This window comes from Dipteris shenzhenensis, chromosome 33 (assembly GCF_047967505.1).
Source record: "Dipteris shenzhenensis isolate YYH24624 ecotype China chromosome 33, Dip_SZ_1.0, whole genome shotgun sequence".
NCBI classification, from domain to species: Eukaryota; Viridiplantae; Streptophyta; class Polypodiopsida; order Gleicheniales; family Dipteridaceae; genus Dipteris; species Dipteris shenzhenensis.
In genome coordinates, this window is record NC_141628.1 from 6542708 (window position 1) to 6567322 (window position 24615).

General features: G+C 42.4%; 1 pseudogene; it reads right to left on the reverse strand.

Annotated features, from left to right (window-relative positions):
* Positions 1–1131: 1131 nt before the first annotated feature.
* On the reverse strand, positions 1132–2782 carry LOC147879597 (3-ketoacyl-CoA synthase 1 pseudogene; annotated as a pseudogene).
* Positions 2783–24615: the final 21833 nt, after the last annotated feature.

A 24615-nucleotide genomic window follows, 5' to 3' on the forward strand; every position in this document is an offset into this window, starting at 1 on the left:
TTCGGATACCAATCTTCTCTCCTCACAGTTGGATTATTGTGGAACCATATGCGAAATCTATGAAGTTAATCTCAGACGATTTAGTATTTTTATTCTTGATGTAAAATGGTTTACAACTATTTACAATGGTCCCCATGCAACAGTGAGAAAAGATAGTAGCGGTTTCTTTGCAATAGACTCCACTAAACATTGGACCGATAAAAGTGATACTTTTGTTCTTCTCGAGCACTGTGAGCAAGTGCATACTAATGATTTAATTAATCGAAGCTTTCGTTTTTAAAGATTCATTGATACATGTACTTAAGCATAATTTCAAATATATAATTGATGACATCTGACACCCATCTTCAATATAGGTGGTTTTTCATCTGGATCATTTTGATCCAAGATGGTGGTACGTGATCCAAGTTGCACCACGAAGTAAGCAAATTTTTGAAGATAGAGATGTGGATATGGAGATGCCACTACCAATGCCGGATCCAATTGATCTCGATGAATCTAACAAAGAAGATGAAGATCACAATATGAGCCAAGAGAAAGATGCGCATAATGACATCGCACGAGAGGAAGATGGAGATCATGACATTGAACAAAAAGACAACGATCATCAAGAATCACCACACTTTATTAAAGAAGATGATCAAGTACTTTTGAGTGAACGTACGATGCTAAAGTACGATAATGATATAAGAGATCAACTCGGTATAGAGTTAGAGATAGACTTATTTGACGCATTAGACTTGGCTCAAGATGAAACAGTTGATGTAAATGCTCTTCATTGATTTTTTTCATCTCAAACTTGGACATGAATGTATGAGCTTCAAAGGCTTGATGTACATGCTCTCATACTTTTATTGTCTCAAAAGATCAAACATGTATGAAAATTAAAATAAATTTGTCATTGAAAAAACTAACTTTTAAGACCTATATGAGTAAAAAAGCTCTGAAAAACGTCGCTATAAAATAGTATCTCAGTGTCGTTATATAGCGACATATTTTTTATAAATGTCGCTATATAATGACTTTAAAAATCGTCGCTATATAGTGACGTTTGCTTAAAGTCGCTATATAGCGACGCTTTACGAGACACGCTTGTCATAGCAACGATTAACACCTTGTGCGTGCTAAACGTCAATACTTAAACATCACAGTAGGATCCGTGTGTAGTAGTGGAGTCAATTAAACTGCCATCATAACTTCAATGTCAAAGTTACCACTACTCCCAAAGACGCTACTCATATTCCTATCGAAGTATAGTAAATTTTAACAAAGATGCCAGAAGGACAATCTGATGATGATTCTGATCTCTTTGGGCAAAACCAAAGGGTCTCAAGAGATCTCCACTGATGATAGTTGGGAGGCTTTAGTATCAATGGTATCCACGTCTCGGAAATGCAGCAGGATACCTGTGGATGCAGTCCAGCCAAGGGCTACGAACGGGGACCGGAATGTCTGCAATAGCCTTCCATACCGCGCTATTAGATTTGAACCCGGAGCCCAAACCAAGCATCCACACTTTGTCTCCCTTCTTGATCTGCTGCTTCGCCTCCATATAAGCAAGGACATACCATAGGCAGCTAGCAGAAGTGTTACCAAAGCGATGAAGAGTAGCTCGAGATGCTTCCAACAAATCGTCGTTCAGAAACAAATTCTTCTGGATTTCGTCTATCACGGCTGGGCCTCCCGCATGAAGACAGAAATGCTGGAAGGCTAGCTTGAAATCTGGCTGGTACTGCTTCACCTCCATTTTAAGGACCTTCCTGGAAAGCAGACTGATAATAAACAGTATCTGCTCCCCCAAAGGCAGGACACGGGACCCTAGGGTAACGATGTTTGTTCTGAGAGCATCGGCCGCAACCCCCATCAGGTCTCGGTGAAGTGCAACTCCCAAGCATCCCTCTTCGTCCTCGGTCTGATATGCACAGCGGTAAGCGCGGTCATCTGCCGCCTTGTGCGTTCTCACGCAGTGGAGAAACTCGTACTTGCTACACGACCTTTTGTCCTGCCTGTTGGTGAGCAGCATGGCAGCACAGCCCACACGGAATAAGCAATTTGTCACTAACATCGACTTGTTGTTCCCAGAATACCAGTTTAGGGTAATGTTCTCAGTGCTCACCACCACAGCATACTGAGTTGGGTACACCTTCAATAAGTCCTTTGCTAGATTACAAGCAATGACAGAGGCGCTACAACCCATTCCACCAAGATGAAAAGTCTTGACGCTCTCCCTCATTTTGAAATGATTCACGATCATCGCAGAATGAGACGGGGAGGGGGCGAAGAGACTGCAATTCGTAATCAGGATATCGATATCGCCGGGTTCTACTCCTGTCTTCTTCAAGAGTTCGTCCACAGAACCAAACAGTACCTGGTTGGCTTCGAGTAAGACATCCTCGTGCAGAGCAACGGGTCGGTCTTTAAAAATGAAGGGTGGCACATAAGTCTCTCCACCAAGCCCCGACCGAAGGAATATCTTGCGCTGGAACTCCACGCTAGGAATGGTGAATTCCCCATCATTTCTCGTGAAAAACTCGGACAGTTCGTAGCTACACTTTTGATCGTCCCCAGGCTTGTAACATGCAAAATCCACGAGGTACAGAGGGCGCGACCATCGTCGGAAGAAGGAGACGGCAGCAATGACGAGCACAAAGACCCAAGGCAGAAGCGGGAGGCTATAGGGGTGAAAGCTATCCCAGAAGAGCGCCAGGACGGGGAGCCGGGGGAGGCAGGTGGAGGAATGTGTCATTTCTGCAACTTTGAGGAGGAGGATAAGGACTCAGGAGCATAGCAGGAGGCAAGATGGAAACGAATGGAAGCTGGGGGTGGCGGATATCCATGTTGTTCGATGATGGACGCGGTGCACACTGCACGGACTGCAGACTGAAGAGACAACTAAGGACAAATTACTCGAATTTGGCTGCAACACGTACCATTTATTATTAGTAATAGCTAGACCAACTTCGACTTTAATTCCGCTTTCTGTCTCGACTCTCAAGTCGATTGTCACGGAGACATTTAGTTCTTCAACGCATCCCCGTAGTAGGCACTCCGTAGTTAGAAACGCCCATCTCGATGCACGATATCTGGCACGCAATTCAGTTCTAACCATTCTCACTGTTCTGCTTACCCCAAATTTATTTTGGTTCTACAGTGCGTAAGCGCCATAGGTGAAATCCGCAGCTGCCGTTCAATTTCGTTGCATCATCTGCGCACTGGAAGAGGAAGGGCCAGTGCACACGGGAGAGAAAAGTATGAACCAGTGCTACATTGAAGCTTCTAAGGCTTAGTGCACACGAGCAGGAACGTGCGACACCGGTCACTAGATTTGAAGGATTATCGAGGTTACGTTTAAGTGCCACTGGTGCTCAAATTTGCACCTCCATTTTGGAGGTTGCAAACTTCAGCATTGGTGTGCCATTAGTGCTCCAACCAATAGGCTTTTCCCATGTGGTTCTGAGCATTGCCTTCAATGCTCTTGGAGCTGGCAAACTGCTCTCTCTGTCCAATGAAACATTGCCACCTAAAAGTCTCCAGCACCTAAAGCTCTGCCTGCAGATTGTCCAGTGAGTTCAGCGAGATCATTAAAGGTAGCTTCATTTTGGTTCACGCGCAATAGATAGTTTGGAGCTCGGAAGTGGTACCAACCTCGCATTCTTTCTGCCATGTGCACTGACCCTAATAATCAAATAAATTGTGTGAACAGATTTTGGCGGGCATTTAAGAGCTTAGAAGCCTTGCAGGGAGCTCTGAAGGTGCTTGTGACAAGCTGGAAAGAGTTTGGAGAGTCCAAACAATAGCGCATCAGTGCCATGTTTGGCACCCCAATAATCTAGGATGTTGAAATAAGCACCCAGGGCGCATCCATGTGCAATTCTTATTTGGCCTACCCTTGGGGGAAGGGGGAACTTGGAAGGGTATAGTGACCAGTGTGTTCACTCAAAGACAACATTCAAAATTTTATTTTTTGAAAGTCCTAAATTTTGTGATTGGTCCAACTCCCACTTTCTATTTTTTGCCTTTGAAATCCTTCTCCTTTTTCTCTACTCTCTCTTCCTCCCCCCCGAGCCCCCCCCCCCTCTCTCTCTCTCTCTCTCTCTCTCTCTCTCTCTCTCTCTTCCTTTATCTCCTGGAGTCTTCCTACACCACCCATCTTGAGTGTATTCTTTTTAGCTTTTTGGCCTACCCTAGTAGCAGGTCTAATTGAAGTCCGTGCCAAAGAAGCGAAAATTAACTTTTTTGGATTTTATTTAATTGGCTTCTTGTTTGTCCAATGCATTGTCGCCACGTACAAGATTCGCTTGACCTGATTTCTTGCACACATCTCTGGTTTTGGTTGGTTGGCTATCGCCCATACCATGTGTTTCATGCATGCGTCGTGAACTACCCTTCTCTTTCATAGTGTGTTGTGCATGGACGATATCCATTTGTTGTGGTGGTCAGGCATTCCAAAATCACTGCCTCCAAAGACATGTAAGCCATCTTCGGATACAGAGGAAGCAGTTGAGCTTCAAACAAACATGTGCAACTCTTTGCCATCATCTTCTAGCCTCGGAGAGGACCTTGGGTCGACTACTTTTTTGGATATCTGTGAAGCTTTTGTAGAGAACTTCCTCGGGTTTTCACCTAGATAGGCATTGCCAGAGTCATTTGTTAGCTCCCTGATTAAAGGAACCACCAACACCAACCTTCACAATATTATCTCGGGACGCGAATTTAAAATCCCCCGGGTGGGTGCGTAACGTCGCTCTTTTTAGATCTTTTTTCGGACACTACTAGTGACAATGGCAATTTTGTTAAGCGAGACCTCTGCAATGCTTTTGTTTATCACATAATCTTTGATACCCGTAAATGTAGCACCAAAGCTCCCCTATGAGTGGACCACGTCATCTAGGACTGAATACATGTAGAAGGTCTTTGCAAAAGACTTCTGGAAGGTGTGACCTGTCTAGCATGGTCCTTATTGACACAGAGTCCTCCTTTCTGTTAGCGGAAAGGGCTGCAAGTACTATTTCGATTACCAATCCTTCATCTGGTCATGTTCGCCATGCCTCCCTTGCTGTATAAGGTGTTCGCTACTTCTTGCAGGGCCAAAGCCTGACTGTCAAAGTGGATTCCGTAAAGCATCGCTTGCCAAAAGTCGCTATATAGTGACTTTTAAGTGTCGCTATATAGCGACACTGATATACTATTTTATAGCGACGTTTTCCAGAGAGGTTTTTTTTTCCATATAGGCCCTAAAAGTTAGTTTTGTCCAATGACAAATTTTTTAAAATTTTCATACATATTTGATCTCATAGAGAATAAAAATATGAGAGCATGTACATCAAGCCTTTGAAGCTCATATATTCATGTCCAAGTTTGAGATGAAAAAAATCAATTAAGAGCATTTACATCAATTGTTTCATCTTGAGCCAAGTCTAAGGCGCCAAACAAGTCTATCTCCAACTCTATACCGGCTTGATCTCCTATATCGTCATCGTACTATCGTCATCGTACTCTAGCATCGTACGTTCACCTAAAAGTACTTGATCATCTTCTTTAATAAAGTGTGGTGATTCTTGATGATCGTTGTCTTCTTCCTCAATATCATGATCTCCATCTCCCTCCTGTGCGATGTCATTATGCGCATCTTCCTCTTGGCTCATATGGTGATCTACATCTTCTTCGCTAGATTCATCAATTGGATCCGGCATTGGTAGTGGCATCTCCATATCCACATCTCTATCTTCAAAAATTTGCTTACTTCGTGGTGCAACTTGGATCATGTCCTATCATCTTGGATCAGAACGATCCGGATGAAAAACCACCTATATTGAAGATGGGTGCCAAATGTCATCAATTATATATATGAAATTATGCTCAAGTATATGTATCAATGGATCTTTAAAAATGAAAGCTTCGATTAATTAAATCATTAGTATGCACCTGCTCACAGTGCTCGGGAAGAACAAAAGTATCACTTTTATCAGTCCAATGTTTGGTGGAGTCTATTGCAAAGAAACCACTACTATCTTTTCTCACTGTCGCATGGGGACCGTTGTAAATAGTTCTAAACCATTTTACATCAAGAATGAAAATACTAAATCATCTGAAATCAACTTCATAGATGTCACGTATGGTTCCACAATAATCCAACTGTGAGGAGTGAAGATTGGTATCTGAAGCACTTGCTCGGATATCTTGTGTGAAGTTAGCCATGACTCCACAATCATACGTGACTCTCTTTGAATCGATGCGTTCCACGTGAAAATGTCATCCATATGACCATAATGCACTGTACTTTTTGTACTGTAAAAGAGCATCATTAAAACAATGAAGATGCATCTATTTTATAGCGTATATTGCCACAAATAATTACTTAATTACGTCAAGAGGTAAGAAACTTACATGCACCATACATCCAGATGATAACTCTTGCTCGCGCACTCGTTTATTGTCTCTCCATCGCGTTTGGCTTTCCATAGAGCTAGTTGTAGCCAATCAAGTGACATGTGAGTAGGGAGAAGAGCCAGATCTCGTGGATATGGTTGCGATTGCCTGTACATTACTCTGAATCTCGTCCTTGCATTTATTCTTTTTGCTTTGGCCACTTCATATCTCTCAATCCACTTCTGCATCTCAAAGCTATTGAGGATACAAAAATTATTGAATTTCTCCATTTGCTCTTTGCTCATCTTTCTTTCAATCCCTTTTCCTTGGGGAATCTCGCCAATGATGTGATCATCATCCTTGTTATGCCAAGCTTGCGGCATATCGAGATCCATGGATGCAAGAAACTTTGTGATATATACTAATGACTCTTGCACAAGCCATCCCTTTGCCATGCTTGCTTCTGGTCTTGCTCTTTGTCATACAAATCCCTTTAAAGTTTTCTTAAACCGCTCGAGAAAAAACATCCATCGACTATGAACGGTACCTGCTATAGCCACCTCATCAACTATGTGGACAAGTAAGTGGACTTGAGTTGTCATAATGCTCGAGGGAAAGTGCTTCTCAACAAGCATACAGCTTCGATGGATTCCACTCTAGCCTTCTCGATGCTCGATATGGAGATCTCTTTTTGAGATATCCACCTATTTCACATGTCCATGTAAGATATTTTCATAATCAGTCTACAAATTAATTAGCTTAAATTGAAGAAAATGCAATCAATATGATTTGATAGTAAGCATACCTCACAATACCACAGATCTTGAATATAGCATTTCTAACATCTTCTTGTAAGCACCCTTTTATTGTAATTGGGAGGATGAACTATCATAGCAACAAAGAAGTCATGTCAACAATATAACATAATCATAATTACGCTAATGCATCACGATTATCGGTACACTAATTCTACTTAGAATACCTATACGACCTTGTGCCAATCATGGGACTTGAGCCCACTAAGCTTATTGTCCTTTGAAAATGCTCCTTTCAAGCAACGCATGTACCCTGTCGGTGTTTGAAAAGAGGCAATGTCTGCCTTAACCGCTGCCTCCTCCCTCATAGAGAGGATCCACGTTGCTTTCGGGAGGACAACTTTTCCCGAAGCATGCACTTTGGGCCACAAACGAGACATCCTATTCATAGCACGCAAGTCTTCTCACACTCCTCTCGAGTCTTTGGAACCAACCAAGTGTGCCCAAATAGTAGCCCCCTCATTCTTGAAGATATGCATGGGATCCAAGAGATGATTGATTTGTAACTGACCCCAATAAGGAAGCTCGTGAAAGATTGATAGCCTCTTCATACCAGGAGAACGTTCCTCTCCATTTGCCCTCCAAGCTTGAATCCAGTCACTTGCCTTCAAATATGATGGTGGTGGATCAAGCTGACCTCCACGTGTGAGATGGTCGAGCGGAAGGTATCAAGCATGACCTTCATAAACATTTTTACTCATATGTTTGGAGTAGCGTGCAAGCGATTTCAGAGCCAATCCACAAATAAGTCAAGCATGGTATCCATTTGTAACAAGTCTTACACGCGTGCATGAATGTGTTAGTATAAGACATGCGTGCGAAAGAGAGTCATAAAAGCATAATCCCTCATTATACATGTAAAGACACAACCACGTACCTACACACTCTCCATATCCTGGGTAGTCATGCATGGTCCACATCAAGATACCTCTAACCAAAATATCATTGGTATGTCTAGGAGCTCTGGAAATATCAAAGACCTGCACTCCTCTCCATAATATCTGTAACTCCTCTATCAAAGGTGCCATATACATGTCCATATTTTTTGCCTTGTACTTTCCTGGCACAAGTAGTGCAAGCATGAGGTGTCCCTTTTTTATTGTTAGCCATGGTGGGATATTGTAATTCACCACGACTATGGGCCATGTCGACCAAGATGTCGAGCGTAACCCGAAAGGACTCACGCCATCCATGGCGAGCCCAAGATGTAAGTTGCATGGCTCCCTCGCAAAGTCTGGCCACTGATTATCTATGTGCTTCCAAGCTGCACAATCTGGGGGAATCCTCAATGTGTCATCAGTGGACCGATGAGATGCATGCCATGTCATCAACTCTCCTATGGATTTGCATTGCAACATGTGTTGTATTCTTGCAATGATGGGAAAGTGTCTTAAGACCTTTACCGGTATCCGCTCACCCTGCGAGTCATCTCTATATCGTTGTTCCCCACACTTTGGACAACTAGCCAAATCTCCATGCTCATGACGAAAGAGAATACAATCATTACGGCAAGCATGGATGGTATCATAATCCATACCACCGTTGTTAGCATCTTTTTTGCTTCATCTCTTGATGCGGGCATGGTATTTGGTACAGGCAACATCTTCTGGAGCAACCTATGACAATTCAAACATACATAGGCTTCGAACAATGATGATTCGGTATATACTATCCAAATGATGATTCTCAAAACAAACATGATGATTCTCAAAACAAACAATATCCAAATAATGAGTCAAATTAATGCAAGAGCTAACCTCATTAAGGCTGAGACACTTGTATCCGACCACCCATACTTTACTTGCAGATTCAAGATTGAGAGACAAGCACGCAGTTTAGACATCCTAGCCCTTGTACAATTGTGTTGATTGCAACTCTCGCATTTTGACCTCAGACTTTGACATCACGTGTACATGGGATGTAGTGCCCCAAAAAATGGAATCCATCATGTCGACCATACCCTCGTCATCATCCGAGAGACTATAGTCTTGCTCAAAGTGTGAAGGTATATGCATACCCTCGTCACCCTCCTCATCCTGTTTTAAGATTTCGTGTAAATATAAGATCTTGTATTTCCTGGTATCCAATAAGATTGCGAATTGAAATAGCTTTGACTTACCGATGGTCCATCAACACGTGCAACACCAATGATGGGTACTGGTTCAGGCTCCTCCCCATACATCCACAAGTGGCGCATGATAATACGATGTTGATGTCGTACTTCTCGCTTGCAATGAGTGCAATGATAGTATAACCTCTCCGTAAGCCACTTGGTGCTCTCGAGCGTTGGCCCATCATCGGACAAGCTTCCACTCGTCCCTTCCATCTACACTTATAAAATCACAACATAAGTTGCAAGAAAATATATTAACAGTTATAAAATAGCATCTATGAGCTTCCCTTCAAGTTAGAATAAAAAGTGACTTAAAGCATCGCTATATGGCGACTTTTTGCTCTGTTCCATCGCTATATAACGACATTTCTAATTAAAAACATCACTAAAAGCGTCGCTATATAGCGACGCTGTGGGTTAAAACCCGAGACTCATGTCACACTGTGCTTTCTTTAGCAATCTCTCTAATCTTTCAAGTAACCAAGGAAATCTCTCCTCCCACCTATTTTCGATGACCTCCCACCTATTTCTGACAACCTCCCACTCTATTCTCCACTCCTCACCCTTCTCCTAGCTCTTGTACTCCCTCTCTACCCTTTTCCCTCTTTGGTTTCTTGAAAGGAAGTTCTTTAAGAGGTGAGTTTGTTTCAACAATGTAGGTTATTTGTTTGTTAGCTTTAGTTTTGTGAGTGCTTCTCCTTATATTGCTAAACCTGTAAACTAGTTTTCATGCTTGTTTTCAAAGGATTGAAAAAAAAAATGAGATTTTAAGAAAGAAAGAAGACTCACCTCGTTTTTGTATTTCTCTTCCTTCTCTTTCTCCTTGTCTCCTCAATCTCCTCCTTTCAAGAAATTACTTTTGTAATCTTCTCCTTTCTCTAACATCTTATTTGAAAAATGGTATGTTTCCTCTCTTTTGTAGGGCCAATCCACAACATCGAGCAGGACATACTATTTCAGGTAAGTGCTTCCTCTTTTTTCATTTATTATTTTTGTTATTTGCATTGGCCTATAGCTAGCGCCTTAAGCACTAGCTGTAGTGATGGGCGTAGGAACCCTCTCTTTCCTCTTCTTTCCCTCTTCTCTCCTCTTCTTTCCCTCCTTTCCTTCTTCTCTCGTTCAATCTCTTTCCTCCTCTTTTTCCCTCTTTTCTTTTCCTCTTCTTCTCTCTTTCTTTCCCTCTTTTTCCCTCTTTCCTTTCCCTCTTCTTCTCTCTTTGCCCCTTCTCTTATGCTCATGCATAAACGTAAGCATGAGCATAAGCATGAGCATAAGAGAAGGAGACATATGCTCATGCTTATGCTTATGCATGAGCATAAGAGAAGTAGACATATGCTCATGCATAAGCATGAGCATATGTCTCTTTTTTCCTCTTTTCTCTTTCCCTCTTCTTCTCTCTTTCTCTCCCTCTTTCCTCTTTTTCAATCTCTCCTTCCTTTCCCTCTTCTTCTCTCTTCTCCTCTTCTTCCCCCTCTTTTCCCTCTTTCCTTTCCCTCTTCTTCTCTCTTTCCCCCTTCTCTTATGCTCATGCATAAGCATAAGCATGAGCATATGCTTATGCTTATGCTTAAGCATAAGCATGAGCATAAGAGAAGGAGACATATGCTCATGCTTATGTTTATGCATGAGCATAAGAGAAGTAGACATATGCTCATGCATAAGCATGAGCATATGTCTCTTTTTTCCTCTTTTCTCTTTCCCTCTTCTTCTCTCTTTCTCTCCCTCTTTCCTCTTTTCCAATCTCTCCTTCCTTTCCCTCTTCTTCTCTCTTCTCCTCTTTTCCCCCTCTTTTTCCTCTTTCATTCTCATGTTCTTATGCTCATGCATAAGCATAAGCATGAGCATATGTCTCCATCTCTTATGCTTATGCTTATGCTTATGCATAAGACTCCTCTTATGCGGAGACATATGCTCATGCTTATGCTTATGCATGAGCATAAGAGAAGTAGACACATGTCTCTTTTTTCCTGTTTTCTCTTTCCCTCTTCTTCTCTCTTTCTCTCCCTCTTTCCTCTTTTCCAATCTCTCCTTCCTTTCCCTCTTCTCCTCTTTTCCAATCTCTCCTTCCTTTTCCTCTTCTCCTTTTTTCCCCCTCTTTTCCCTCTTTCCTTTCCCTCTTCTCTTATGCTCATGCATAAGCATAAGCATGAGCATATGCTTATGCTTATGCTTAAGCATAAGCATGAGCATAAGAGAAGGAGACATATGCTCATGCTTATGCTTATGCATGAGCATAAGAGAAGTAGACATATGCTCATGCATAAGCATGAGCATATGTCTCTTTTTTCCTCTTTTCTCTTTCCCTCTTCTTCTCTCTTTCTCTCCCTCTTTCCTCTTTTCCAATCTCTCCTTCCTTTCCCTCTTCTTCTCTCTTCTCCTCTTTTCCCCTCTTTTCCCTCTTTCATGCTCATGTTCTTATGCTCATGCATAAGCATAAGCATGAGCATAAGAGACGGAGATATATGCTCATGCTTATGCTTATGCATGGGCATAAAAGAAGTAGACATATGCTCATGCATAAGCATGAGCATATGTCTCTTTTTTCCTCTTTTCTCTTTCCCTCTTCTTCTCTCTTTCTCTCCCTCTTTCCTCTTTTCTCTTTCCCTCTTCTTCTTTCTTTCTCTCCCTCTTTCATCTTTTCCAATCTCTCCTTCCTTTCCCTCTTCTTCTCTCTTCTCCTCTTTTCTCCCTCTTTTCCCTCTTTCATGCTCATGTTCTTATGCTTATGCATAAGCATAAGCATGAGGATATATCTCCGTCTCTTATGCTTATGCATAAGGCTCCTCATATGCATAAGAGGGAAAGGAAAGAGGGAAAAGAGGGGGAAAAGAGGAGAAGAGAGAAGAAGAGGGAAAGGAAGGAGAGATTGGAAAAAAGGAAAGAGGGAGAGAAAGAGAGAAGAAGAGGGAAAGAGAAAAGAGGAAAAAAGAGACATATTCTCATGCTACTTCTCTTATGCTCATGCATAAGCATAAGCATGAGCATATGCTTATGCTTATGCTTAAGCATAAGCATGAGCATAAGAGAAGGAGACATATGCTCATGCTTATGCTTAAGCATGAGCATATGTCTCTTTTTTCCTCTTTCCTTTTCTATTTTTTGGCTGACTAACAGACATGATGAGCATGACTGAGCCTTGACCAGGATGCGCTGAAGAAGTTACGTCACATTATCGCAGTATGTGGGTTTTTCACTTTCTCTAAACATCCCATCTCCCCATCCATTATATTCTTCAAGCGTCGCCTCCGTTGCATATGTTCCCGACACCTCTCGAAACGAGGCAACATTATTAGGCGTAAAGAAAGGCAAAACCAAGGTTCTCGAAACCGGAGAAGGATCACACAATCAGAAAAACCGCATAGTGGTCTACAACCTCGCTGACATAGCCGAATCTGCGCACGTATAATATGTAGCTTTGATTCAGCTGTCCTCCTTCTCCATTTGCTTCCCCTGTTTCCCTTGCTGGAGGCACATATAATATGCAGCTTTGATTTAGCAGTCCCCCTTCTCCATTTGATTCCCCTGTCTCCACTACAAATCACTGCAGTGATTGTTACGGAACACGTACGTGCTCTTGCTAGTCAAGGTTATGTTTCGGTCTCCGGTGGTTGCTTTGTTGCTAAAACGACTGCACCTAGACCAACGAACTTGACAGATGTTTCACTTGTCCTGATATCACTGAAATTCATTTCCAAAGATGCATCACTTCTCAAAAACTCAAAGATAAACAAGAACATCCCAAAAACTCTCAAAACTGTGATTCGTGTTGTGGCGTAGCAAGCCTATGCTGAAGGTGAAATTTGATCTCAATTTGATTTCTTCGTGTCTGTTTTCTTTTAAGCATCTTTTGGTCACTGTCATTAAAAAAGCATTTTTTTGTTGAGCAGCTCGGAAAGAAATAAGGAAAAGAGGTTGTGTCTTAATGATGCATTACAGGATAGAATTGGACATATGCCCACCCCTTGTAGAAGATGATAGTCAATCAGAGGTTGCGAATGAAGAGCTACATTGTTTTCTATTTCCTCGCTTTTCAAAGCCAATTTCCCCTCACTCCAAAATATATGCAAACAATGAATGTCATAATTCTTTCTTTTATAAAAACTTTTCCTCAGCGTGGGTATCCATAAATGAATAAATGAGCTCTATAACTTTGCTTCTGTTTCCTTGCAGCGTGGGTATCAATAAATGAGCTCTACAACTTCACTTCTGTTTCCTTGCAATCATCACCAAAAATCATTGATGTCCTTAATTTTAAATGTGGTCCTCTGATCAATCTGTCAATGTCTCTAAACACTCTGAAGTCTGCTCACAGAATTGTGGAACATTTGGTTTTGGACTCTGTGATGATGTGAAATTGCATGTGAGCGAGGGGGCTGACTCCGAATAGGAACTATTTAGGAATTTTTTGGCATGGCTTTGATTGGCTACTTTGGAGTTCTCTCCACTATGGATGATCTAAAATACTATGAACTAGATGTAGACCAATTGTTGACTGATGTAAAAGTAGCAAATAATTCATTTTCTTTGTTCATTTTAGGTGTTGGGTCAGATGCATCGATGTAGAGGCTGATGTATATGTAGGGAAATACTACACCCACAATGCAAGCCAATATACACACTATCAAAGGTTCATGCTTATTAAGAAGAATGGCCCCTTGGTGCCATTATCCAATAATCATACAATGTTGTGGAGAATGGCACTAATACCATTCAACACATGGATTGTGGCAAATGGCATTACCCACAACTTCATCTGATCCTTTGGAGAAAGGGATTGAAGAAAACATGTTATTCTCCAATTAATCACATGAGATTGTGGAGAATGGCACTATGGCATTATGATTTTTCAATCTGCTTAGCCATTCCTTTGCTACCATCATTTCATCAACCTTCTACAAAAAGTTTGGAGCCTCTTTGTCGGCTGATCCTATGAACAGTAAATTTGTCCCTTCAAAGTTCCACTAGAAATATAGGACTAGATACATGAGCAATATAGCTATGTGCACACAGGTGACATGTCAGCACATTGCTTCACTAGCACACCCCTTGCTAAGAATAGCTTCCACATCATTACTGCATGTGATTCACCCTGCCACATCATTTTGAATCCTTTTGCCCCTCCACCTAGATCAAGCCGTATCTCTTGATCCAGGAAGAATTTGAGGGTACTCCAAAAAGGAAATATGCTCGATTTTTCATGCTTTACATGCTCAACATATAATGCACACATTTTGGCATAGGAGAGTATAGCCATTGGATATCATTGAAATCCCAACCAGGGGTGAGCTGCAAGTACCAGGAGCTGACATTGGAGATGGTACCTTAGATACACAACAAAATAGAGTCCTAGTAAAGGTACAACGAGATAACCTTGTGGATTCGACAGCCTTTCTTCTTGCACATTGATCATGTTATCAGACCTCCTATTGATCCTAGGACTGGCCTTTGGCCATTTGAGGTGCGAAAAATACATCCTTTCCATATTGAGAATTTGAAGTCATGAATGAAGGACAATCCGCATGCGCAAGTTGTGAACTACATTGTGCTCGTGGATCCAAAAGATTGTCCAAACAAGGCATCTTTGATCGTCGGAAAGCAAATGAGTATAACTACTTTGTTCTTGGAGGCTCCCATTCAATAGAGGAAAAAAGGCAGTTGAATATTGAGTTTTCATGCAACTCTCATTACAAGACATGTAATTGTACAGTTTATGCTGGTCTGACTGATTCGGATGTAATTGTATATAGTTTATGCTGGTCTGACTGATTTGGAGGCAAACTTACTGGTTTTTTATCACAATAATGATAATGAGTATAGGAAGTCCATGTCTTGGATAGAACAAGTTTGTTTCTATCATAATGAGTTCATTAACGAAACTCAATGAGGATCCTTCTTTGATCACTCCAGAGTTTCGCTTGTCTTTGTTGAATGAGATTGGGATTTCCGCAATAATTAAAGATCCATCAACGGCAAGTGACAGCGTCAGATCACGGGACGGGATGTTTCAAATTGCATTTCATCATGGAGAAGTTTGGGATTTGATAAATGCAATTTTTTTCCAAGTGGGAGAATTTTGAAATCAAAGGGCAGAAAAAAATCATACCTAAAGGAGTCAAGAAAGAAACCCAGGCTTGAAGGCATTACCTGAAGAAATTTGAGCCATAGCATGGAAGAGCATGCAGGGAATTAAAGATGAGATTCTAATTAAGTCTGTGCTTGGCAGAGTGGTGTCTGGGGATCTCTCTTTGAATGAAATGGGCAACGAATTTAATGAGTAAGTAAAATTCTCTCTTTTGCATCATGTCTCTCCTTGATTTTACATTAATCTCTTTACAAATAATGTTTCAATAGACTTTGTTTCAACTGTAAAAGTGAGAACTTGAATTTTACGTATGTTTTCAATGCATATACATGAGAATGCAGGAAGCAATGATCCGGCAATTGAACATACCGGATTGGGATGCTGTTCGGGAGGAGTATCCAAAAAGCAGTAGGATGGAGAGCTTGGCTCCATATTTCAATGTATTCAAAAGCATGGTATGTCAAATTTGGTATACATATTCTAATGGAATTTTTCTTTCGAATTGTAGATTTGAATGTTTAAAATATTGAACTGTTATTTTGACAACAACCTTCAGAAAAGAGGCAAGAGGGGATCTGAGAGTAGTATGATAGTAGCAAGCTAAGGGTGTCCACTTTTTGTTCACTCCCCAATCCTTAGGAGGTGGAAAAACAAGCTTTTTAGCACACAAAAATGCAAATCTCACCTACTTCCCTATGGATCTAGTCTTTGAAGTCTTCTCACACAACATCTCACTTGCTATTGTGCACACAATCGTATAGTTTGATCAAAAATTCGATGCACACACAAAAAATTTCTTTGTGTCACACGGCATGGTTCCAGGGTGGTCACATGTTTGTCACGAACAGAGAGTGTCATATTAAATTCTAAATTTCTCACTCATTTTAGATTAAATGTTATTGAAACTTTGTAAGTGGTCTCTTTGCATTATGTAGAGCTTAACTTGATTTATTGGTAATTTTTTGAATCATTTATCTAATTATAAATAATTATTTATAATAAATAAAGTCATAAAATACGTGCATTTTAGTAGCACACCACATTTTTTTAGTATTTTGAATAATTAAGCAAATCCAATTCAGTGGAAGGTTAGTAGGCACATAAGGGTGTGTGGTTGAATCATCAAATCTCAAATCCAATGGCTAGATTTAGGAAGATTGAAGTTTAATTTTTACTTTTACTCCTTAGAGGATCAACAAAGAATATTAAAAATAAATCTAGTAATTCTCAAACATGACCAAACATTTCAAAAATGTCAATATTTTTAGTCCTCTGCATGATGAATAAGAGGAAAAAATTTTGGTTAAATTTGAGTAAGAGAAATGTACGATATGGCCTCCAAGATTGAAATCTCCCTTTTGTGGGGGAAAAAGGGCCAACCAAGCCTAATACCAAGACAAGGTAGGCTTGGTATTAGGCTTGGTGAGGTAGGCTAGGAGCATCACCGAGTCTAGTGGCAAGCCTTTGGAGTGTGCATGCTGCCCATGCGGAAGGCTGAGTCATCAAAACCATGCCACGTTGTTAGACCACATGGTGCCATGTCATCAAGGAGATGTGACGTCACTCCTTGCCATGTCACCTTACATTGCCACACGTGTTGCCACATGTGCCACCTCATCATTCCACATCATGAGCCATGTCATCACACCTTGCCACCTTGGCATACCTCGTCAACCTTGCCACATCACCAATCCCTCCACCTCAATTTGCCATGTCAATCTACCACCTCATGAATGCCAACTCATCATGCCACATCACCTTTCCATGTCATGGAAGAGACTATATTGCCACATCATGACCATGCATGGTGCCACATCAGCCACATGTATACACATCATGATGCGCGAGGCATAGAATACCTCGATCGAGGTATATGACTGAGGGTATGTGCTATGACTGAGGGGTACATAAATCGAGGTTTATACATGCGTGAGGCATTGAATACCTCGATCGAGGTATATGATCTGGGCATAGCATACCTCGATCAAGGTATTTGAAGGTACAAAACTTAGCCAATTAGTTTCAATCTTAGTACCTCTCCACCAATAATAATGAAGAGCAATCTAAGAGCAATCTAGTGGATGAGTTGAGGCTCTCTATAAGACACCACGTTTTGGTTCATTTCACCCATTCTTAGCCATTCTTGCCTCCTCATCACTTTGTCACACCTTCCATCCTACTTTCATTAAGAATGGGTTCTCAAAGCCATAGAGCTAGTAGATGTGAAAGATGTAGGAACCCCCCCCAAATCTCATTGACGAGGAGCGCAAGTGGAAGGCTCGTGAGTGCAAGAGAGCCTCTAGAGCTAGAACTCGCGCTGCCACCACTGATCCACCTCCACCTCTACCTCTACATCCCACCTCCACCTCCACCTCCACCCCCACCCCCACCCCCACCTCCATTGTCCCCCCATCCTCATCCGCTCCCCTACCTCTAGCCTCCGCCCTTCCCTTAGCCACCTACATTTTGGCCTCCACCTCTCTCTTCCCCCTCCACCCTCCCCCCTCCCCCTCCCCCTCCCCCTCCCCCTCACCCCGCTCCCCTTGGCGCCTCCCTTCCCTTGTCCACCCTACCATCTCCCATCGATCCCCTTGCCCCACCTTGCAGTAGTAGTGTTGCTTCACGACGTGACTTGCCAAAGTTCACTATCCGTCGTCGTACTAGCAAGATTGTGCAGTCTTTTTTTTTGTGACCTCACCCCAGCTTCACAGTCTTCTCTTCTCACGTCCCTGATTGATCACCCTGACTTGGTAGAGTGTAGGAGGCTTGCTGGTCTTGGTGCATGTAGAGATAGGGTTGTATCTAGCGAGGTCCTTAGCAGTGTTCAACATTCCTATGCTTCTATTAAGCATAGGAACTCCAGTGATGCCTTGGCAGCACGTCGTGCTATTGTGGCTACCATTAGTAGACCTCATATAATAGGCCATGTGTGTACCGCTTCACGTCTTCTTCAAATTGCACCGTGCACATTGCGAGCAGGCATGATTAGGAGGCACAGTCTAGAGGATAGTGAGACTGATGCTCTTTGGGCTTCGAGTGGTCGTGCACCTCGCAGCGATCGATTGTTGGATGATTCCACTAGGTCCTTCATACAATAGTTTTGGGAGGAGCATTGCAGAGCATCCCCGGTGTTCAAGAAGGCATTGGGGAAGAGGGTGTCACGCGATGTGTACATTGAGCATGGTGCATGTTTTTTGGAGTGTACCCAGACTGAGTTGTACACTCAGTTTGTAGAGGTGCACCCGGGGTTCAAGATTGGGCAGAGGTCATTTGAGCGATGCAAGCCATGGTTTGTGCGATGCTCTCAGGAGCGTGACACATGCTGTTGTTGCTACCATGTGGATTTTGGATTGATGTATGACGCATTCCGTTCCCTTGATGGTCATAGGGGAGTGGTTCCTACTAGCCCTCGCAACTTCATTCATTCCATATTGTGTACATGAGATGGTGATGCTTTATTCCACTCCCTTGATTGTGTGGAAGGCACATGTACTTTGTGTGGTGACTTTGCTAGAGTGCCACGAGTTGCACTAGATACTTGTGATGTGCAGATGGTTCGTTGGCAGCAGTATGAGTATAGTACCTTGACATTAGATGGTGCTGCACAGTTGAGGAGGTTGCAGCTTGTGGGGAAGGAGACACCACATGTTGTATTCATTGACAGTTTTTGAGGGAAGCTGTACCGCTACATAACGCTACTCGCACACTGCGAAATGGGAGGATCGTCAGTTCCGTGCATGTTTGAGGACATTTCCTACAGAGGTGGTTGTCTCAGTGGTGGACTTTGCGGAGAATTACACCTTTGCACCACAGCATGAGATCCAATCGGAGTATTATTTCTCCGAACAGGTGACGTGTGATTGAGTATTGATTTTTTTCCCGCCTCATTATAATGAATTATTTCAATAGTCATATTTTTTTTCAATGCCATATTGCAGGTTGCTATATTTATGCACATTAGCTATCGTCATGCACAGGCTCATGTGGATGGCATTGATAGCACCATGGACTCACGCGTCATTGTGCGAGAGTATCACTTCTACATTAGTGATGATCGATCGCATGATGCCCATTTTGTGCAGCATTGCTTCACTTTGCAAGATAGTTTCTTGAGGGATCATGGTGTCACATGGCAGCAGTGCTGGATCTGGTCAGACAGCTGCAGTGGTCAGTTCAAATCCGCTAGATAGTTTTATTGGTTCTGCAGATGGCACCATGAGACAGGCATTCCGATCACATGGAGCTACTTCGAGACAGGGCACGGTAAGGGAGAGCACGATGGTGCAGGTGGTTGTGTGAAGCGTGCTTTGCGTCGATACCAGTTGTGTCATAGTGCCGATCGCCTCAAGGATGCACATGATGTGGTGCGGTGGTGCAGCCAACACTTATCCACTAGTGCTATCTCCTTGTTTCAGTCGCGTGACGATAGGGTGGTGAGTTGGTATTTTTGGTGTGTGGACATTGGGAGTCTTGATCGGTCTAGGCCTTTTGATTGTCGTTCTGTGCCTGGCATTCTTGATTTCCATTCCATCAGGAGCGTAGGTGAGTCTCACCCCGCGATCTTTTCTCGACGGTTTGCATGTTTTTGCTCTGCATGCATTGATGATGGTTGGGGAGGGTGCTCCATGATACCATGGGCCGATCCATGGGTACGGCGAGTGCTTTCTCCGTTCTAGCCTTGGGAGGAGGTACATGATGATCAGGATGCGGGATTCAGTTCCTCTAGAGATTATGACTAGCTTACAGATATTTTGCATATTGGTGATATCTTCACGGTTATTGCTTTGGAGGGCATGCGCCATAGCTTTGCCGCAGGGATTGTAAAAATGTATGCATTATACCTTCCACGTGGTGCATACCAAATCAGTTGGAGACCAAATCTTGCGTGGATGTATGTCTAGGGTGACCTAAGAGTCGTGCAAAGTTTCATCCCCAACAGAACTGTCCACATGCTTATTTCGTTAGTACATGCACCATTTTTCATATGTAGTCGTGCTAGTAGGGACCAACAGATAAGTCCACATGCGTATTTCATTAGTACATGCGCGAATTTTCTTAGTCACATTTTTAAAATGTCCTAAAGCACAAAACAAATTACAACATTACTACTAATAAACAATTTTTTCTTACAGCAAATCCCATTGAGAAGACATCGAACATCATGTATAAAATAGAATCTAATACAATGATGTGTATGAACATGTATACAACCATCAGAGTGAAATACAAAATATGAGTCCATGAAAATTACAATGGTACGGTCACACAGTGAGCCTATACATATCAAATACAAAAATGTGTAATCAACTAGTGATACCCAATAAAAATCAATCTGATCAACTGATGATCCCAAAAAATATGATATGTAATGTGCTACTCCTCAAGATCAGCTCTCGTGCCAATAGTTGCAAGTATGCTCTCGTGATCCACCACTGCAAGGCACCATCGTGGAGTGGACATCGCCTTGTGAGTGCGAACACGACTCAAAGTAATCTTGATCCCAACAACAAGATGAGAATACATGTATGCCTCTTGATCCGCCATGTACTCCTGGAACTCAATATAGCGACCACGCCTCTGTATCTGCTGAAAATAATGGCCACCTATGATCATGCTATGAGCATTGAAGTGCATCCCATGCCCAAGGTATAATGCATACATTTTTACAATCCCTACTAGCACGACTAAACCCTAAACCCTAAACCCTAAACCCTAAATCCTAAACCCTGTTGGGGATGAAACTTCACATGGCTCTTAGGCTACCCTAGACGTACATCCATGCAAGATTTGGTCTCCAACTGATTTGGTATGCGCCACGTGGAAGGTATAATGCATACATTTTTGCAAGCACCTTTTCAATGCTTAATGTTTACAATTACGACACACGGTATTATTTTTAAAATACCTTATGTATTAATTGTGTGAATTGAGATATCTTGAATTCAAAATCATACTCTTAATTTTAAATACGCACATGGGGATGAGACTTCGCACGGCTCTTAGGTTTAGTATAATAATTGCAAGCATTGATATATACGAAATTCAATATGATATTCAAAATGATAAAGTTCATAGCACGAGAAAGGGAGAGAGAGAGAGAGAGAGAGAGAGAGAGAGAGAGAGAGACCTTATACTTGAACACTTTTTCAATGCTTAATGTTTACAATTACTTCACATGGCATTCTTTTTTAAATACCTTATGTATTAGATGTGCGAATTGAGATATTCGAAATTCAAAATCATACTCCTAATTTCAAATGTTTATGTTAGATTTGAACAAACTATAAACTGAGATAAACAAAGTGTGAAGAACATCATGAAAGTACAAAAATGCTCATACATCATAAAAGTATGAACAATATCATGAAAGTACCAAAATGAATGTGTACATCATCATCATCATTGTGCAGAAGTGCATCCTTAAACAAGAAATGTGTGAAGCCTAAACAATCATCCTGAATCAGAATTTGATAACTCCACATATGATCCTCTAGTATCCTCTGACGTGGCTCCTGTATGACCCGCTACCCAACCGTCCGCTGTGTGCCCTCAGGCAAAGCCGGATCAGATGGGCTAGCCTCATCTCCTGCATGAGATGGGCCAGCCTCATCCTGATGAAGAGGAGGGCATGCTGAACGAGCCACTGCTGCCATCTCTGCCTCCCTCGCCTCCTCTATGTATGCGCATCTCAGCTCCCATAGTCGTGCATCTGCGAATACTCGTGCCTCAAATCTAGCGCGAGTAATCGTCTCTACATGTAGAAGACGCTGGTCTCGGCCCCGCCCAAGCTACTGCTCCACCCATTGCTGCAATGATGTCTATAGCTTTGTCTCTTGCTCAATACGACGTGCCTCCTCTGCTCGTGCCTCGTCACCTGGCATGAAATCACCATATGAGAAGCGTCGTGGAACACACGCTGCAACCATAGATGTATCAACACCCTCCTGCATCAGCAAAGCTCTCTGTGCCTCCTCCCTGTAGTGCTTTGTCAAGACCATGCGGGCGAATGGATCAATGGCCTGACGATGACTAGGATACAGATCATCCATGCCTAGTCTGTTGTATGTGGCCACATCAATGTCAGCAAAGCATACAGGGCACACTGATTGTGCCATCATGTGGTGGGTCATGCAATGGAGATGTGCGATGTGGCCGCACCCTAGTCCAAACCACCCTACGATGTCAAACTCCTTGTGGCAAAGGATGCGGCAGTAGGAAGTCTGGCTATGACTGCTGCGTCGATGGGTGTCCTAGTCGGCACATCTACAGGAGGAGCGGGGTATAGGGCCACGCTGGGGTCGATCCTATGGTGAGATGGATCATGACTAATATGTCTCAACTGCAAAATATAGTGCTCCGCATGATGGTATGCTATGCGTGTCCGAATACTCTGCTCCTCCAAATCTGCCTCCAACAGTCGTACACGAGACTCCATATCCTGTCGCAATAGATGTGCCTGCAATGCAAACATGTCGCGTACATGGTGAGAATTAACCAAAATCCTTTAGTTCAAAACACGCTACAAAAAAATAAACTAAAATAATCAGAATAAGTAACCTCATCCCTAGACTCAGCTAACAATGCCTCCAACTCTGCAATCTGTGCGTCTCGAGTCTCCAACTCATGTTGAGGCGGTGTAGATGTGGGAGGCTCCATCGATGATCGAGGTGGGGGAGGTGGAATTGAAAGTGATCTCGATAGGGCAGAGACCATGTGCTGCAAGGATGATGCCACTGAATGAACATCCCCCCTAATCCATCCTCCAACAACTCACAATGCCGGTGCAGGGATGGTGTGCAACTCTGGTGCCTCGCGTCGATGCTAAACACCTGTAGTCTGATGCTCCTGATGCCCCATCCTACCATGTCCTGCTCCTGGACTACTAAGGTAGTCTACCCGATGACCAAGCACAAACTCAACGTATAGCTGCATGGCAAATGACCTGGCTATCTGACGGTTGTGAGGCAATCGACCACCATTCGCAGCGAGATATCTTGGATAAATGTGTGCTGCTATGGTGGGGTGCCTACAACGTAAAATATGCAAGGGCAGCCCTGATCGTGGTCGCATCGCCTCAGTGTGACCATCCCAAAACATATCCTCTAAGGCCTGCCTGTGATGTGACTCACGCTCAAATAACTATCGAATGGCTCTCCAATCCAAGCCATGACCAGTGATCTCTGCCTCAACCTATGCCTGAAAGCTATCCACAACGTCCTCAACTGTGTCCAATCGACCCAGAGCCTCAATAACTGAATCTAGACTCGCAACCAAGTGAGGGGGTGCCCTAGCATCCTATAGTACCCTCATCTCAACTCTCAGAATCTCTATCTGCATATGAATAGTGGTGCCAGAACCTGTGTGCTGGGCTAGCGCATGCACAAAAAAAACACATGGAAATTAATATTCTATTTGGGTAATGAAAATAATATTCTATTCAATATGACTTATAATCTATTTACGTAATGAAAACTATTTGTACGTACTCCTTGATGAGGTAGGATGTCGTTGGGATCATCCTATGCACCTACCGGTAGATGGGCCAAATGTGTGGCTCAATATTATGTTTATTAAACTCAATATTATTAAAAATTCTTAATTTTGATTAAAATTTTTTCAAACTCTAGTTGTCGCATTTTTAAACTTAGATGTCTCAAATATTTTTTCCTTATATGTTTCCCTTTTTTTACTTTTTATCCAATTGATGGAATTAACTGTATGGCTCAATTATTGATGGGACTTTTTAATCTAAGCACACACACACTTTTTTTGTGTGTGGAATCTCTCTCTCTCTCTCTCACACACACACACACACACACACACACACACACACACACACATACACACACACACACACACAACACACACACACACACACACACACACACACATAGTTGGGGCAAGTATTATTATACTTGATTAACTTATTTTCCAAAATAAGGAGAATTGTAGTTTTTTAAATGCCTTTCTCGCTCTTTGAAAACTTTTCCACATGTGGTGTAACGACCACATTGTCCACTTATGGCCCCTATACTAAGGACAGATAGTGGAGAGGTTTGGTTAATAAGACCTTCTTTGAATGCTTTACTGCCTTGGGTTTGCAATAGATATGGAGGAGATAGAAGGATATCTAATACATTACTTTGAACGATACACAAGCAAGGCGCATCTAGTATTTCTCGGACTACACATTAAAAGAGAGAGCGGGTTGACACTACAGACCTTTTAAAGCGAGA